Genomic DNA, 17773 nt, shown 5'->3' with positions numbered 1-17773 from the left:
ATATTTTCTTTCCATAAATACATTCAACACGGTCACCACTATGGCAATGTTACATTAAAATATTACTGTTTGTACTCAGATATTTAAGGAAACACCAAGATCAGTTTTAAAATTCTATTTATGGCAGAAAATCTGCCAAGGAGAAATCTTTTGAAATGCATTTCAGTTTATACTTCGTCTAATTTACATCTTTTGTTTTCTACCCTGATGCTCATCAAAATATCACGGAGTTCCTCAGGGTTCTGATACACATCCAGGTTTAAGATCTTTCTTTTTATTTTTTCCCTTTAAAACCTTCCTGATAATCGACACAGACAATATGATTTTGATGTGATGGTGATCATTTATACAGCGGGATGTTTTCCAGGATATTAAAATGACTGATTTAAAAAAATTATTCAGGTTTATCATACACATAGCATCGACCATATCCCCAGGAACTCATCTCTAGCTGTCTGCTAGCAATGTGAGAGCTATTTCAGGGTCTCCTCTCAAGAGAGTCTTCCAGACTGGTGTTGCAAACTAAATAAAGATGAAGCTAATTGCCGAGCTCTATTACTGGAGTCAGAAAACATAGCGCCATCTTTGTTTTAGGCTGAATCTCCATGACAACCCCAGAGAAGAAGCTGGGTTAGTGTTTCTGGTTCCTGCACAGGGCCACAGGTCATGGCCTTCTGTAGGCACAGTGAGTTGACACATCTTTATGCAATGATTCTAAGCTACTCAGTAGGTCACCTCTAAAATTAATTAGTCCAGAAGTCTATAAAGAGATGAAATATTTTTTTAAATTTTCATTGATGTTTCTTCTGCGCAACCTGGTAACAAAAAAGGTCAGGATAACCATTGTTTCAATTACCACTGCTGTTAATGAATTCAATGTGATCTTAGAGTGAGGCAACCTGGTGTACAGGTTAAGGCTGAGGGTGCCCAAACACTTATTCCTGGATGCTAAATCCAGCTTTGCTCTGCACTAGATTGCAATGTGGGTGACTTGCTTACTCTCTGTGCATTGATTTCTCATCTACAAAAAGGGTATAATATTAGTAACTACCTCATCAGGTTGTGATTAGGATTAATGTACATAATATGCTTAACACAATACTTTGTATATAAGATAATGCCCCATAATTACTTGTTATTCTTCTTATATTACCAACTAAGCTCTAGCTGCTCAGTTCATATGGTAACCACTAACCACACAGAACTATTTACACCAATTAGAATTAAATAATATTATTTTGTTCTTCAGTTGTACTAGCCACTTTCCAAGTGCTCAGTGGGCATACCATATTGGACAGCAAAGATACAAAACACTGCCATCATCACTAAAAGTTCTGCTGGATAGTGCTCTGAGCCATAGCCCAGAGAAAGTAAAAAGGAGGTTTGGAACATCCTTTGAAGAAGTGATATCATTTGTTCTTAGTACTCTCCATTGACTGTGAAAATAGTCTAAAGACTCTCTGAAAGCATTGGAATCCATTTCTTTTGTAGCATCTAGTAAAGAGTGGTTTACACTGTGGAATATACAATAAATACTGTGAATAACAACAACAACAAAATTTCCATAAAAGTTTTTTTTTCTCATTTGGGAAAGTTCCCCATTCTTTTCTTATACTATTTACAATGTTCTATATTTATTGATTCTCTAGTTACACATAATTCTTGAAAATCAAGCAAAGTGGCAACTCTGTAGTAATCACATGTCTTACAGTAGAACCCTGTCGTTAGTGGAGAGGATGATTTTCTTAATCACCACCCAAATGGAAGCAACGTACATATTCATTTGCCACACCAGTGTTGCTCAACAGCAGAAAAGCCTACTTAAATATTCAAGGATGTGAGCACAAGCCTTCACCCAATCCCAAACAGCACATTTCCAGACACTTGTGATTACTCAACTTTGCAATTCTGGTGTTGGCTGAAAAATGATTGGTCTTCCCCAACAGAGTCAAATTGATATGGCCTACGATTGATTTGTCCCATGCACTGATAATTGATTTGTCCTATGCATTGGGTAGTCCTTGGAAACAGTGTCTGACAGGTGCTTTTTAAGTGTTTGAGAGTAAGGAAAAAAAAATACAAGCAAAAAACAAAAGATGTCTATCATTTTCAACAAGCAGAAATGTTATATGAATGAGGAATAGGGATGTGATGCATTATATAAGGGAGTCTGCTATCAATTTATATTCTACAGAACTTTTACTGCAAAACTAGCATATAAATCTAAGAACAAGAGCCCATGTAAGACACTAAATCCCAGAGCAGCTCTACCAACTGGTTTAGTATGTATACTACAGCTGAAGAGAGACTTCTCCTAGCTTCTAGGATGCTCATTCCAAAACTCACGATGTCAAATGGCTGCATAAGGGAGAGGAAAAATAAAAACTGCCTCTTTCTGTTTTTGAATTTTCCAGACAATCTATATATTGTCTAATGGAAAAATATCACAATTGATTATATTGACTGCTAAATATTTGCTGCAGAACAGTATCAATGAGTCAATGTTCCAGAAGTGCAGAAAAAGTTAAAAAGAAAATCCACAGAATTTTTTAAAAACTGCATCATCATCAATTAACTGTCACAATCAACTACCCCTTATATAATATTTTATAGTTTTGTTTTGTCGGGTGCTTGCATATACAGCATCTCATTTCATACTCAGGCCATCACACTGAGGTAGGTGGCATCATCTTCATCTATAGATGTACAACCTACAGCTCATGGTCGTTAAGAACATCATCTTTGCTATTAGTGGCAAGGTAGCTTTAAAAGCCACTCTGACCCCATTTTACACACACCTGTGTGTCTCTTTAAAGAGCGAAAATATCTTTAGACTAACAAGTTTATTTTTAAGCTGGGAGTCAAGGAGGAGCAAAAATCCCTCATTATGGAAGATTCAGATTTACAGCACGGTCTGGACAAGACAAACAACAACAAAAACCTCTTTTCCCTTTTACCTGTAGATGATCATCAGCAACGAGTAGCCACTGGTCACCTTATTTAGGGAAAAGTAAACAGCTCAAGCCATAATGGGAAATAAAGATAGACAGCTACAGTGGAAGTAATGAATTATTAATAACAGATAATGACTTATGCTGCATATCTCCCCAAGGCCAGGAGGCTGGCATGGCTGGAGATGAGTGTGTTGTGTCTGATGGGAGGGAAGAGGATTCTGTGTTACATTTCATTTAGCTTCTATTAAGTGGGTTATAAAGAGGAATATGCCATATTTAAATCCAGACTTATTTGAAAGCTTGCAAATCTTACTAAAGAGGTTAAACCAAGTCTGCAAAGAAAGATAAGTTTACTGTTTCTTTTGTCTACTAGTCTTCTTGTCAACAAAGCCTGACCTCAAACCAGCCAACATGATTTATGGAGTATTTACTAAATAGTATTTACTATTTTAGGGCCTGGACATATAACGCTGAGATAGAACAAGCTACAGCTCATCCAGGAGGTCACAACTCAGAGAAGAAGGAAAAACAACTCTTTGTCAGGCATGATTCATTGATGCATTACTAGAATTATAAGATTAGGACTGAAAGTAGCCATTTGCTCTCATGGATGGCAAGGGGACATTCTAAATGTATCTTAAACAATGAACCAACATGGAAGAGGGACCATCCTAAGTAAAATTCAAGTACATGAAGTGGTGGCAACATTATTGACAGTGCTGGGTAGCCAGTATTGATTACCTCCCATGCACAAGCCACTATTCCAAGTACTTAATATTTAATTATTATTTAAGCATAATCATCTTATGTATATTATACAATATGTCCATATTTCAGATGAGGAAAATGAGGCACAGAGATTTTAAGTAACTTTCCCAAAGGCACACAGCTGACAACCAGAGGAACTTGCATATATGCTCAGTCATCTGGGCTCAGACGTCCTGTTCTGACCACTGTAATACCTTTCAGTGATAGGTATACTGAGGAAGATTCATTTTCCAGCACAGCTAGACCACAAGGTTTCTCAACAATGGCACTAGTGAATAAATCTTTGTTGCAGGGGACTGTCCTATGCACTGTAGAATGTTTAGCAGCATCCCTGACCTCTACCCAGTAGCACCTCCATCCTACAGTTGAGCACATCTACCAGAAATATCTCTAGACATTACCAAGTGTTCTCTGAGGCCACAATTTTCCCAGGTGGAAACCACTGGACAATCATATGATGTGTGAAAATGAAGAAAGGCAATAAAATATATTAGAACTGTGAATATTGTCAAATTCTATTCTGAAGGCTGTGGGAATGTACCTTTAGAAAGGAAGATGCCATTTGGGGTTTATAAATTGAGGCGCAGCAGAAGAAATAACTTGCAGAAGCATTACAGCAGTAGGTTCTGTGAGCTACAATATACACTGAGTTCTCAGTTTAGGAACAGAATGTAGTCTCTGATTTTATGATCTGTATGTTAAATAATCTTGAAGTTAAAGATACCAAAGGATAATCTATAAGAACAATCCAAAAATTGAGGCAATCATTTGACCTGGTGAAATGGAATGCAGCCAATCCCTAATCTGAAAACTCAAAACTCAGTTTTATTTTAGGTAAGAAAACTCCTGGATTTGGGGGAAAAAAACTGACCACTCAGCTTTCTTAAGAAGCTCCAATGTCAGATTCCATGTCATTGTGTTAAGTGTGAACATAGTTATGTCAACTTCAGAGAGGCCTTTTCCACAACAAGATTTACTGGACACTTGGCAACAATGGAAAAAAAAGGAAGTATTCTCCTTGCAAGTCTCTATATGCACAAATTTTCAAACCAACGGGTTATGTGTTCAGAGCAGCTCTTTTATTAGCAGGAAGAAAGATTACACATTTTCTAAGTATCTACAATAAACATATTATCAAACAAAAGATGGTTTTCAAATGATCAAATTCAGAATTGTGCCTCAGGCAGTGAATAAACATTGGCCTAATTGTACAATTTCATCTATTCTTCAAACATCAGCTTACTTTTCTATTCCCTGTTTTGACTCTCAGTGCATTTTGTCACTGGGAAGGATTAGAAAGGAGTATTTCCTGAGCTTTCTTTATAAGACTACCATGGCCATCTTGAATCTAGTACAACTTCAAGTTTCTAACAAACTTCATAGTGTCAAAGATGGATTTCTCTTAAGAAGAATAACTTGATTGCCTGTGAGAAGTTATCCAATCCCAGAGGAAGCAAACAATGCATCTATGACAGAAAAAGCCAGCCTTCTGGTCAGAGTCAAGACTTTGGAATTAGACATAGTGTTACTTTGACAAAAGCATCTTCCCACCCCAGCTGTCGTGTCTGGCAATAGGAGGATTTGAGTGCCATCATTAATGAGGCTCTTTTGAGGTTGGGTAAGATGACACAAGCTAAGGTCCCAGGCTATGGTTTGATCTATCTATGACAGAGGTTCAGTAATTAATATTCCTCTGCATCCAGAATTTAAGGCAATCAATCATTTAGGACTTTGGCAAGATCAGACCCTCTTTGGAACCTCCTGGAGATTCTTCTGTTCGCATGGGGGAATGACCTGGCTTCTGCAAGAGCACATCCCAGCCACTTTGTGAATCTCCCTCAACTCAAGGCAGGAAGCTGCCCCCACAACCCATCTCACTGTGGTCTTGATGCTAGCTGGGAGAGGTAGGAGGCTGGAAACTGGAACCCCAGCCTCTCTGTATCAGCAGTTCCCTTGGGAATAACACCAGGCCCTCAGCTTGCATTATAGGGAAAAGACGTAATAGTATTGTCTTTAACAGCTTTGTTTTAAAAGTGGTACTCAAATAGAATGTTCAAGTCTAGATAGGCATTCAACTAATGATTTGAAATTTTAAGCAGCTGTAGTTTCTTCAAGCTTTACCATTTGTATTTGAAGGAGATTGCTAAGCTTTTAGATTCTTCATAAATAGTAAATAAAGTTAGACATAAATATCCTGTAACATGTGCTTTGTTCCTTTTATTCGGAGGCAAGTTACAATTTCTCATTAAACATGATAAATCATTACACAGCAGCCCTTACGTGGGAAGAACAGCCAACAAGAAGTACAGTTTCTGTACTGATGAAAGGCATGTAAAGACATCAAATCCAAAACATCTGCCAGCCATTGTTGGGAAAATAGAACACTGAGCAATGCCTTGTGGCATTTTAAGGACGGCCAACATCTGGCATGAATGTAAGTAGCTTTAAGATCGTGGGAAGAAATTCAGATCACAGGATTAGGTGATCAGCCCTCATCTCACAGGTGACTCCTTCCTTCCCTTCAGAAGTCAAAAAAGCATTCTTCTCCAAGAAAGATGTTAACAACAGAAGGCAAGCAGCCAGAAAGTGCAATTGATAAAATCCCAAGAGAGCAGGGAAAACGAAGCATTTTCCCCCTCTTTCCTCTAGAGAGCAGGAGCATGAAATGGTTTAGAGTGCTTGGGGACCACTGATAGAGGGTGCAGAGTGGGTGCTGACAGCAGCCCAAGACGTTTTCAGGACTGCAATAATGAGAGGCACTGACAGAGTGACAGATGGGACCGTTGCTAGTGTGCTGCCCAGCCTCTCTTAGAGGATTTTTTTCACAATGCCATTGATTCTCCTTGACCATGAGAGGCCTGGGTCTGGAAGCTCATATGCGCAGTTGCCTTTACATCAAGCCATCCCTTCTGGCTTTTGTATGAGTTGTAGAAGGACTCTAATTAAACTGGTGGTAGGTGCCTCACTGAGAAAATGCCCTCTCAGCCTAAAGAGTGGATGGTCAGTTAACAGGGACTCCTAACAGGAGAGAGTCTTCATTAAAACTATTTGGAAACCAAACACTGAATTGAAGAGAACACAGTCATGTATTATTCATGTAATAAGACCTGCTAATTGTATCTCTAACTGGACAGTTTCAGACACTAAGGTCTGTTAAGATGAGAGCTGATTCTTCCCTCCTTGCCATAGTAGCTTCAGTAGCTAGCATGGTTCCTGGTGCATGCTAAATGGGCACTTCACTTTTTGATTTAATGTATAAAATACAATGAAAGTTGCAATACATGTATTTTCAAGTAGCATTAATTCAATTGCATAGATTCTATAGAAAAAAAAAGGGGTAGGAGGAGAGGAGGAAGAGAAGAAAAGAATAATTGCTCTCCTTGCTTTTCTTGTGCAGTCTAGAGGCAGGCGCTCCTCCCAGGGAAAAGTGAAGCCTCAGCAAAAATGCAAAGAGAATCCAAATAAGTAATTCTGGACTTTTCAGCTTCTGCAGTCCCAGGCCTTAGTGATTAATGAATAATTTAAGGCAGTGCTCCTCAAATTTTAATGTCCATGTGATCATCCAAGGATCTTGTTAAAATGCTGGTGTGGACTCTAAAGGTTGCTTAGACTCTGTGTTTCTAACAAGCTCCTGGGTGATACCCATGCTGACAGACGTTGGTCCACACTCTGGGTAACATGGATTCAAGGAACTAGGCAGGAAAATTTTGGCTAAGCCAATCTTTTACTTGGCATGCTGACTTTAAAACCTAACTCCTGTAAAATATGTGAGTCAACTAGATGCAAACATTTTAAGCTAACCTCACACAGTCACTAAATCATCAGTGAGTGTGAAAACCTGACCTGATTCAATTGACTATTGCTATTTGAAGGTGTTTCCATCTCTCTGAGCAGAAAACATAAAAATATGGTGAGTTATCATCTCACTTGTGAGTCATTTTAGGTTATTCTTGCAAGTACAATGGTTGAAAGCACCTCAAGTAATAAAAAGATAAATAGTAAAATATTCAAATCCAGTTTGCACTGTCATATATATTGATCTTAATTACAGACTGTAGATTTTCATCTAATTGCTAACAGTTGAGTTGGCTGTTGAATAATTAGGAGGAAGGGGTGTGACTTATGGTTGAGAACAGCCTCAGAGTACAAAACATTTGTTTTTCAAATGTCACTATGACATTTCAAAAAAAAATTCAAAAGAGAAAGATAGTAATAACAAAAACAGTGCAAATACTAACCCAACATGGAGGTCTAGTGAAAGGGGCCTTGTGATTACCCACTGAAATACAGTCTGACTCTATGCTTCTTGGTGCTGACTGCCCTTTGGAGTTAGCTGGAGTGCCTGTGCCTAGGCCCCACCATCCAGCACTCTATCAAATTACATCGGCTTGGGTCTAGGCAGCTGTGCTCCAAATATCTCCCCAGGTGAGTCTAATGGCAGCCAGGGCTGAGAACCCTTGCTCTACTACAGAGATTCTCAACTCTGATCCCAGGACCAGCAGGAATAGCATCACATGAGAATTTATTAAAAATACAGATTCTCACCCCTGTCCTCTGACATGTTGAATCAGAAACTCTGGATAGGGGTCTATCACCATATGTTTTAACAAGCCCTCTAGGTAGACTCATGCACGCTACTGGAAGTTCTTTCCTGAGAAGAATGAGGCTCCTCGTCAATGTTCTTACTCAAGAGATCCTTATGAGGGACCATTGCAAGAACTCACTTTGGGACTTCTCTGTTGGATAGCCTACAACCTGGGCTATAGTGTTAATTCTGGAGTTGGTTCTGGTATTTCCAGTCTGTGAGTCTCAGCAATGGAAGGAAACTTGATGTCATTTAATTAAAGATCTAATTGTCACTATGCCATTTAAAGAATGTGTATAATATGCTCTAATACCTCTAGTAATATGAATTCACTACAGCATGGCCCAATCCTTTCCATCTTCAGATGCTTACTAGGTAAAGATTCTAAGTATTTTAAAAGATGATTCATTTATTTATTTATGTGTGTCAGTGACCCCTGGGATGGGTGCTATAATCTGCATTTGACCCCTGCACAAACTGAGGCTTATAGAAGTTTCACAGTTGGCCAAGGTCACGCAGTTTCTTACAAAATTTATGCCAAGTTCTTTGTCTTGAGGCCCTATAGAGAATTCATTTTCAGAAATGATAATCAATAATCTGTTGTTAAGAAAACTGAACTGTTGCTTTACATTCTCTTATCTCTAAAATAAATATTCCTTGTTCTTCACAGCCAATATCTAGCCCCTTCATCATCCCTGCTGGGTCCTATTGATCAGCACACTAAATAGCAAGGCTATTAATAGACTGTTTATGCATTCCATCTATCCATTAGAACAGTGTTTTTTCATGTCTTGGCAAATGTAAAAAATGATAATACTGGTAAGTTGGTAAGTCATACTCGATAAACTGGAGAGGATTTGGGGGGAAATCTATGTAAGACTTGATGGAAAAAAATGTGCATGTTATTTATAAGGATATTACCAAATAATTAAAAGTTTCAGAGAAGAGACTGAATATCTAACTTCAAAACCTAGTATTTTCCTTTTTTTCATAATAATTTGGACTTAATTCCATGAACAGATATTTCATATTCACTTATATGCATGAAATGAGTACAAACATCCCTGGTCAAGACTATTTGATGATGATCTCTTCAAATTCTTGATAGAAAACGTAAGTGAAAAACTTTGTATAAGTAGGTGATAAAAAGTTTGAAAGCTTTTTTACAATAATTCAAAACTGTGTAGAATTTGAATTTATATTTAGAGTCCAGTAGCTTCTCCTTTATTGAAAAAAGTAGTATTAAAATGTCTTCTGATAATGTGAATGGATTTTGAATCCAAAGCAAGCTTTTTCTCTCAAGGGTTTGCATAATGATAATGCTTTAATTTGCTGATGCACATGTGCTGTTAGAGCATTTATCATGCAGATAGACAGGTTGCCACCAACAGGGTACCTCAATCACAAATGGATAAAAGTATCCACTTTATGTGAGTGCAAATAAATGGAGTCACCAGTTGGATGTGGACCTGCCAGGAGGCCTACCCAGCCATCTTGTCCTGCTATCCTCAACTCCCTGGTTTTCTAAGCACATGAGTGAAGTCTGCTTAAAACTCGTGGGGCTCTTTGTCCATCATGGCAGTGGAACACACTATAATGAACCTTATATCCAGACTTCCAAATTCACCACGGAAGAATGCCAAGAGCTGGATCTCATTCATTGTGCCCTTCACCTACAGAAATAGACAAGTCACCAGTTTCTTCTCTGTTTAAGAAGATTTCAAGGGAGTCCTAAACCCCCCAACAGTGTTCCTGATGGCTGGACATGGTTGTCCCAAGCTTTAAATAGCTGCCCCAAGGTCTAAAGGGATCAGCATCTTATAACACTCTACATTACTGGACACAAAGATGGCAACAAGTTGGCCAACTATCATACCCATGCGTATTTGGACATCAAAGGCATTTTCTTAAAAGAGAGGAAAAATTCACTAGGGAAAAACATCTGCAAGCACCTCCTACAGGTAAATGAGGATCTTGAGTGCCTATATTTTTTCTACAGTCACTCATTCCAACCAACATTCAGTCCCAAAAGGACAACTGCCAGCATCCTGTCAGATAATTGTTATCTGAGCAAAGTTCAGTCTGAAACCCACCTACCCCAAAATGATCTGGGGCTCTTGGGAAAAGTGCAATACCATGGATCTCCCCAAATTCAAGGAACTCAGTCTACTAGAGATAGAGATTATAAAATAATAGCTAACAGAAATGAAACTGCAACTGTAAAAACACTCTGTGAACAAGAAGTACAGGAAACATGAAATTTATCTATGGAGACCTAGAATTACTTTCTTAAGAAAGATTTACTTGTGTGTGTGGACATTAACAGACAGAAAGTGGTAGGCAAACCACCTAGGCAAGGACATGTACAAAGGCCCTGTTATATGCATGGAAAACAAGAAAGGTTGAGCAAAGGCCAGAGTGACCAGAGGGAAGAGAATCAGGGGGAAGTGCTGTTCAAGAGAGCCTGGGAAATAAATCAGTGTCAAGTCCCACAGATACTTGTAGAACAAATGAGACATTTTGCCCTTGTTCTAAAAGCAGCAGGAAGCCATTGAAGAGCTTTAAGCAAAGGAGGTGAAAAATAAGGAGCAAAACGATCTGATTTACAGTTTTTAAAAGAAATCACTAACTGTATAGAGGAATGGCTATTCCTCCTCTATACATCTAGAATTCATTTTGGAGATATTTCATTAGTTGAGGTGATAACATTGGCTTTGGCTACATAGCGGGTAGCAGAGGCAGAGAAAAGTGGAAGTAATAAACTGTGTTAGAAGTAAGAGCAACAAGATCTGGTGATGAGTTGGTTTTCCACTCTGAAGAAAATTCTAGTGACTTGGACTGCAGTGCTTGTCTAAGTACCCACTGACTTCTGTGTCCCCAGACATGGCAATACGAAGTAGTTTGGTTCATCTTAACAGAGCTGTTTTGTTTAAATTCTGTTGTTTTATTCCAGATCATTTATCTGTAGTATGAAGTAAAGGGCAATTTCTCCAATGCAAAAAGCCAATTAACTTTGAGATCTTTATGAAGAGATCTCTGTGTCCATATATATTATATTCATGACTCTATGCCAGAAGTCAAAAGTAGTTTATATGTGTTTAGTTTAGGTCAGCTACAAAGTTCAGAGGGAGCAGTCCTCAAGATTGTCCCAGTTCTGACACCATCTACAAGCTTAGAAAGGTTCCCCAAACTACCCTTGGATTCAACAATTTGCTAGAAAGACTCACTGAAAGCATTTATACTGAAAGTACAGTTTATCAAAGGGAAAGGGTACAAATAAAAGCCAAGAGAAGAGGTGCATAAAACAGAGTCTAGGAGAAAGACCCAGACATGGAGATTTTACTATCCTTTCCCCCAAGGAGCCAAGATGCATTACTTTTCTGGCACTGATATGTGAGAATACACACAGAGTATAGTCAACTAAGGAAGCTCACTCAAGCCTTAGTGTTCAGAGATTTACTGGGGCTCCATTATATCCGCAAGATCGAGTGATTGACTGTGCATGTGAATGAACTCAGTCTCTAGGTCAACCAAACATACCAAAGCCCCCACCCTAAATCACTATGTTACTTTAGCTGGAAGCATCAAGACAAACAAATATTACATCCCAGGGGCAAGAGCAAAAGGTCACACTTCTTTTTGGACAAGGTTAAACTTATTACAGCATAATATGCCAATGACATCAAAAATTGTTGATTGGGACACCTGGGTGGCTAAGTGGTTTAGCACCTGCCTTTGGCCCAGGGCTCCCCAAGGGGTCCTGCTTCTTCCTCTGCCTATGTCTCCGCCTCTCTGTCTCTCATAAATAAATAAATAAATAAATAAATAAATAAATAAATAAACAAACAAACAAACAAATATTTTTTTAAAATTGATAATTTATGTCACGAGCAGTAGAAATGGAGTTAAAGTCAATATTGCGTTGAAGTAGAATATGGGCTTGTAGAAACAGGCAATTTTTCTCAGAAGCAGCAGATTAAATGAACTAAGGGTAGATTCTATCTTGCCCAAAACTAGTTTTATATTTGTTAGTTAGAAAGCTTATTTTACGGACTTCTCTATCTGTTCCTCCTTACTGCACTCACAATCCTACTCCCCTATGGTCTACTGGGGGAAAAATGCATGTTTTGACATTGCCTAAAAAGGAAGTTGGTTCCCATTTCAACATTTTAGTCTTTCTCCAAGTCCTGAGTTTCTTGGTTGAATCATTTCTGGCTGAGTCAGTTAATGGGCCAGATCCTAAGATCTTCGCCTCATATACCTGAGGAAAATCTGCAAGAAATTGAAGAGGGAGGACAGTTTCCTGTCCAGCATACTGTATATACTTTGCCATTCAATAAAATTGAGCAGTTTCCATGGAGGTGATACTTGACCTAATGTATAAATATGAGTATGATTATCAAGAGCACTATGTTAAGTTAGCTCTACGTCAAGTTGGCATCATCGCTGACATGCCATATAATTAATAATAATTATTATAATTAATTGCCATTTAATTGAAGACATCTATTTTATTTTTTTATTTTTTAAAGATTTTATTTATTTGAGAGAGAGAGGAAGAGAGCACAAGCAGAGGGAGTGGCAGAGGGAGAAGGAGAAACAGGCTGCCCACTGAGCAACCTGATGTGAGGCTCAATCCTATGACTCTGAGACCATGACCTGAGGTGAAGGCAGCTGCTTAACCAACGGAGCCACCCAGGTGCCCCTGAAGCCATCTATTTTAAAGGAAGATGAAAATATTACTTACAAGACATCAGCAGATGGTAGAGCCATTATGGTCAGTAGAAATTTCTAAAATCACTTAGGCCAGATGCCTCCAAAGCATTCCCAGGAACTAATTTGACATTTGCTATCTCTGTTGCAGAAATTCTGAGTCCCTTTATCTTTTCTATTCCCATGGGCTCTCTCTCCAAGATAGAGCCATTTTAAGTGGCTTCTGACAGTGGGCTCCTGTGCTGTCTGTTCCTGGTTTGGCCCTCTTGCCATTTAACTTTATTCTTGGCAGAATCTGGTCTTTATAGCACTGCAATAGAACATCATCACTATAAAAGTTTTAATTTTCCTGATTTTCCATGCTCTGTAAAGCAAGCTTGTTATTGACTTCCTAATTCAGGAAATGGAAGTTTGGGGGATATATAAAATTGGGAATCTCATGGAGCACTTGTCTGGGCTAATTTCACATAATTAGAGGATTTTACAGGACATTAACAAGTCTCTTCTGTCATTTCCCTCACCAAATCCCTTTCTTTTATGTTTACTTCTAAACACATATATCTAAAAACATATATCTAGTTTTTATTTCAGTGATTTTTGGTTTCTTTGCTTTTCAATGTTTTCATGTATACTGTTATCTAGAATGAGGCCTAGTTTTTTTTTAAGTGAATTGATATAATATTTATGTACAGAAAGCAATGAACAAATACCACAGCTACTAAGCAAATATGGCAAAAAATGAAAAAGGTGGAAGAATGGCTGATTGTGTGGAAAATATAGAGTGCTATAGGAGCAGAGAGAAGAAATCTAATTGTGCCTGGAGAAATCAGGGAAAGCTTCCTGGGGGAAGTGACAGCAATTCAAGTCTCAAAGGCCGATGAGGTATAAACAGGGTAGAGTGCACGAGTGCTCAGTCTATTGAATAAGATGGAAGGAAGGAGCTAAGTACAGTACATTTTTGTTTATAGATATAGGAACGGGTACTTTTAGAGTATGGAGACCTAGCCCAAACTTTCAGTCATAGGAAGAAAGGCATTTATCAGGAAGAAGGACGATTGGGATGGAAGTTATGATGTCAGTAATGGAGGCTAGAAACCATTCATTTTCAATAGTATGATGCCTGACAGCCTGTGGTTAGATATATCTCCCATCTCACTCAGCAACCTGTTATGGATCCAAAAAATTACCTGAGGCCAGGTGTGAATTAGTTTGGGGTCAGGTGTGAGTTAGGTTGGACTTATTTTCTCATAAAAACACATATAGTTGATATATAAATGTAAAATATAAGTATTATACATGTATAAAAATTGTATCTAACTTGAAATCATATGTGTATGTATGTGTATCCGGTTTACAAACCAAGCTCTAAAAATGGCACAGGGACACCAGGAGGTGGCCCAGAGATTAAAGGTGTGGGAGTGACTGTGTGGACCCAAGCAAAGCAACCTCTCCATCACCTGGTATCTACTTGGACTTCCCAAGCAGAATTCATTTAAGTTAGGGTTCCAAACAAGTTTTAAAAACTAGTTTCAACAAACAGCTCAGTGTTTCTCCAATTCCCTGCATCTGGAAAAACTTAGGTTAAGGATGTCTGCCCATGATTTCTGGAACCCCTTTTCTCCAGAACAGGGAGCCAGCATCCACAAAGGGCAGTAAATGTGTTGATGCAGATGGGCCATTGGACTGTCCTGGGTCCTACTCGCATTCCCCATATTCCAGCATTAGGAGGCACATTGGCTGTTTCTCCATATCCACCTGTCCTAAGCTCCCTTTTTCCCCGTGACCTATAGATGTTCTAAGAACTCAGACAGGCCCTGGGATGGGATCTCTGGAATCTAATTTCTGACCCATTCCACCATAGTATAAGGATTTATACTTTTGCATTCATTCTAAATTGGATTTACATTTTTAAAAGAGGTTTGGAAAAAAAATAAATAAAAGAGGTTTGGTGTATCTCCTCATATAGTATATTAAATATCTATAATCAGCCTCATTATCTGGGTAATGTGACGCTAAAGTTCTGAAGCTATTTTCATTTTGGGAAAAAAAAAAAAAAGCAACTCTCCGACTTGAAAACCCCACAGGACCCATTTTTCCTGCAGCAAAAGGTTTTGCAGAAAGTGCAACCCTGTCACTCATACACACAGTAATCGCTGGAGATTACCAGTCATTTTCATTATAGGTAATTTCAGGGTGCCTTTTTTTTTTGCCTTGTCACTCACATTCCTGGGACCTTGCCAGAAGGTGCCACAAGGAGTAAATTAGGAAGGTAACCAGGGCTGTAGCCCCACAAGATAAACCCAAGGCTTAACTGAATTTTCCAGGCCAGAAGGCATCTACATAAGTAAAGACAAGGTAGGGGAATGGTGGGACATTGGTCCTGCCTAGATAAGCAACACACAGGAGATCCTCAGCTCTTGTCTTTACATATTTCAGGCTTCTGTCACACTGTGTAGGATCTGTTTGTCCAGATTCATCAGCATGGGGAAACAAAGCTCCTGAAAGATCTTGCCCTAGTCTCATCTCTCCCAAACCCCAGTGTCATAATCTACCCCACATTCATGCTGATCAACATTTAGTTCCTCAGATGCCCTGCTCTCTACGAAAAACTTTTCCCCCTCTTCCCTTATCTCTATATCAACCTTATCTTGGCTCCAGTACTCTACTGATCCTCACCTTTCCTGAGAATTTCTCTAAGACTGGAATGACCCTCCTGTGTACCCCATAGCCCTGTACTGGACTCTCTCACACTTTTATGTGGTTGCCCAGTTTCATTCACTCACAAACCCATCCTGGTGAATGATTCCTAAATTTCAAGCACAACGGTACCCATGATAATTCCTTACCCATGCAGAGTTTACATTTCAGTGGAAAAGAAAGGCAAAATCAAAAACAAAAACAAAACGGTTATGTTTAAAGAAAATCATCATGGCACTTTAATAAGATAGAGGATTCCTATTTTAGATAAAATATCCCTACTAGAGGTGATACTGAGATAGGAATGTATGATGAGAAGTCATAGGCCATGCAAAGATCTCTGGGAAGGTATTCAAGACAGAAAGTCAGAAATGGCACAGCGAGTATAGCAACTGTAAAGGCCCTGAGGTAGGTACAGATTTGGCAGGCACCAGAATGGCAAGAAGGGTAGTGTAATAACTGAGCGGGAGAGTGGAGGGAATAAAGTCAGAGTTGCAGGTAGCAACAGAGCATGTGGCAGTCTCTAAGGGTATCATCAGCCATGTGATATGACCTGAAGTACCTCTGACTCTGCATTCAGAATAAGATTTATCAAAAAGAAGATGCCTCAAAGACACAGAAGGCATTCAGGAAGCATTCTGCTCATTTGCTAAAGGGACAACACTTCCCTTCCTGGATTCTCTTGACACCTCATCTGTGTGTCACATATCTGAGGCCATTATCACCCTCACAGGTGACTATGAAATCACATTGCTTTCCAAAAATCAACTCCATCTAAATAGCTATGACTGTGAAAAGCATAAACTGACAAGCCATTCTCAGACTTTTAAATATTTTATTAAAACAGTGAGAACAAAAACTGTCTATGTACTTCCTGCTCTTTCTGCACCTACTTAAGTTACATAACTAAACATTGAACAGGTGCATGAGAATATTTCAAGCCTTTGACAGCCACTTTCCTAAAATGAGCATTTCTGTATGCTGACATATGATCAAGCCCCAGGAGACTGCACTGTACCCATAGCTCCTCGGCCTCCAACTTGTGGGCTCTCCAGGAGAGCCTCAGTCTCCCCAAATAGTGCAGGCCTTCTTGACCATCATGCTGTAGACAGGAGATGGGACCAGACAGATGGGACTCTGGGCTCCACCTTTTATGACCAGGGTGACTTTTGGTAAGTTAATCTCCTTAGACCTTAACTTTTACATTTATAAAATGAAAACAATGGAAGTTATTTTTCTTATAGATTCTCTGTGTGTGTACATATATGTGTGTGTGTATTATCTGAAAGAGTACTTATGCCGTATTTAGACTTGACACCATTTATTTATTTATTGGATACATTATGCTGGTGCCCCAAGTAGGTGACCCCTTGGGCTGAACTCTGCATGAAGGTCTATTTTGTTAGGACAACACAGTCTCCCTCTCCCCCTTTCTCCCTCATCATTTCTTTGTTCCTCCCTCACCAAGACCCTATTTCCATAAGGTCACATTTACAGGTACTGGGATTAAAGGCTTCAATATATCTTTTGGTGAGGGACACAATTTAACTATAACATGTCCCTTATGAAACCCCAACTGGTTACAAGATTAAGAGTTAAAAGCTCTGGAGCATTTAAAAGTGTGATTTCTAAATAATACCAATAGTAATAATAATAACATTACAATTTTAAAAAGTGTGAGTTCCAGTTCTACTTCTGATTACTACTGTGACTTTGAATAAATTATCTTCATTGTTATTTTCTCATATGTATAATAGGAAAATAATACCTGGATCAGAGAATAGTGTAGGCATTAGTACCAAGTAAAGTTCTTAGAATAATGCATGTTAAGGGATATTGATCATTAAAACTGTTTTTTTTTTTAATTTTTTTATTTATTTATGATAGTCACAGAGAGAGAGAGAGAGAGGCAGAGACATAGGCAGAGGGAGAAGCAGGCTCCATGCACCGGGAGCCTGATGTGGGATTCGATCCCGGGTCTCCAGGATCGCGCCCTGGGCCAAAGGCAGGCGCCAAACCGCTGCGCCACCCAGGGATCCCTGATCATTAAAACTGT

The 17773-nt window shown here is 38.9% G+C and overlaps 1 protein-coding gene across 4 annotated transcripts in view; it reads left to right on the top strand.

The window, feature by feature from the left end:
• Positions 1 to 17773, top strand: part of GRM7 (glutamate metabotropic receptor 7) — an 836468-nt gene that overhangs the window by 794057 nt on the left and 24638 nt on the right. The gene's annotated exons all lie outside the window — the stretch shown is intronic.

Source organism: Canis aureus, chromosome 19, assembly GCF_053574225.1.
Source record: "Canis aureus isolate CA01 chromosome 19, VMU_Caureus_v.1.0, whole genome shotgun sequence".
Classification (NCBI taxonomy): domain Eukaryota; kingdom Metazoa; phylum Chordata; class Mammalia; order Carnivora; family Canidae; genus Canis; species Canis aureus.
Note: the sequence above shows the minus strand (reverse complement) of the source record. Positions and strands in the feature narration are given on the sequence as shown.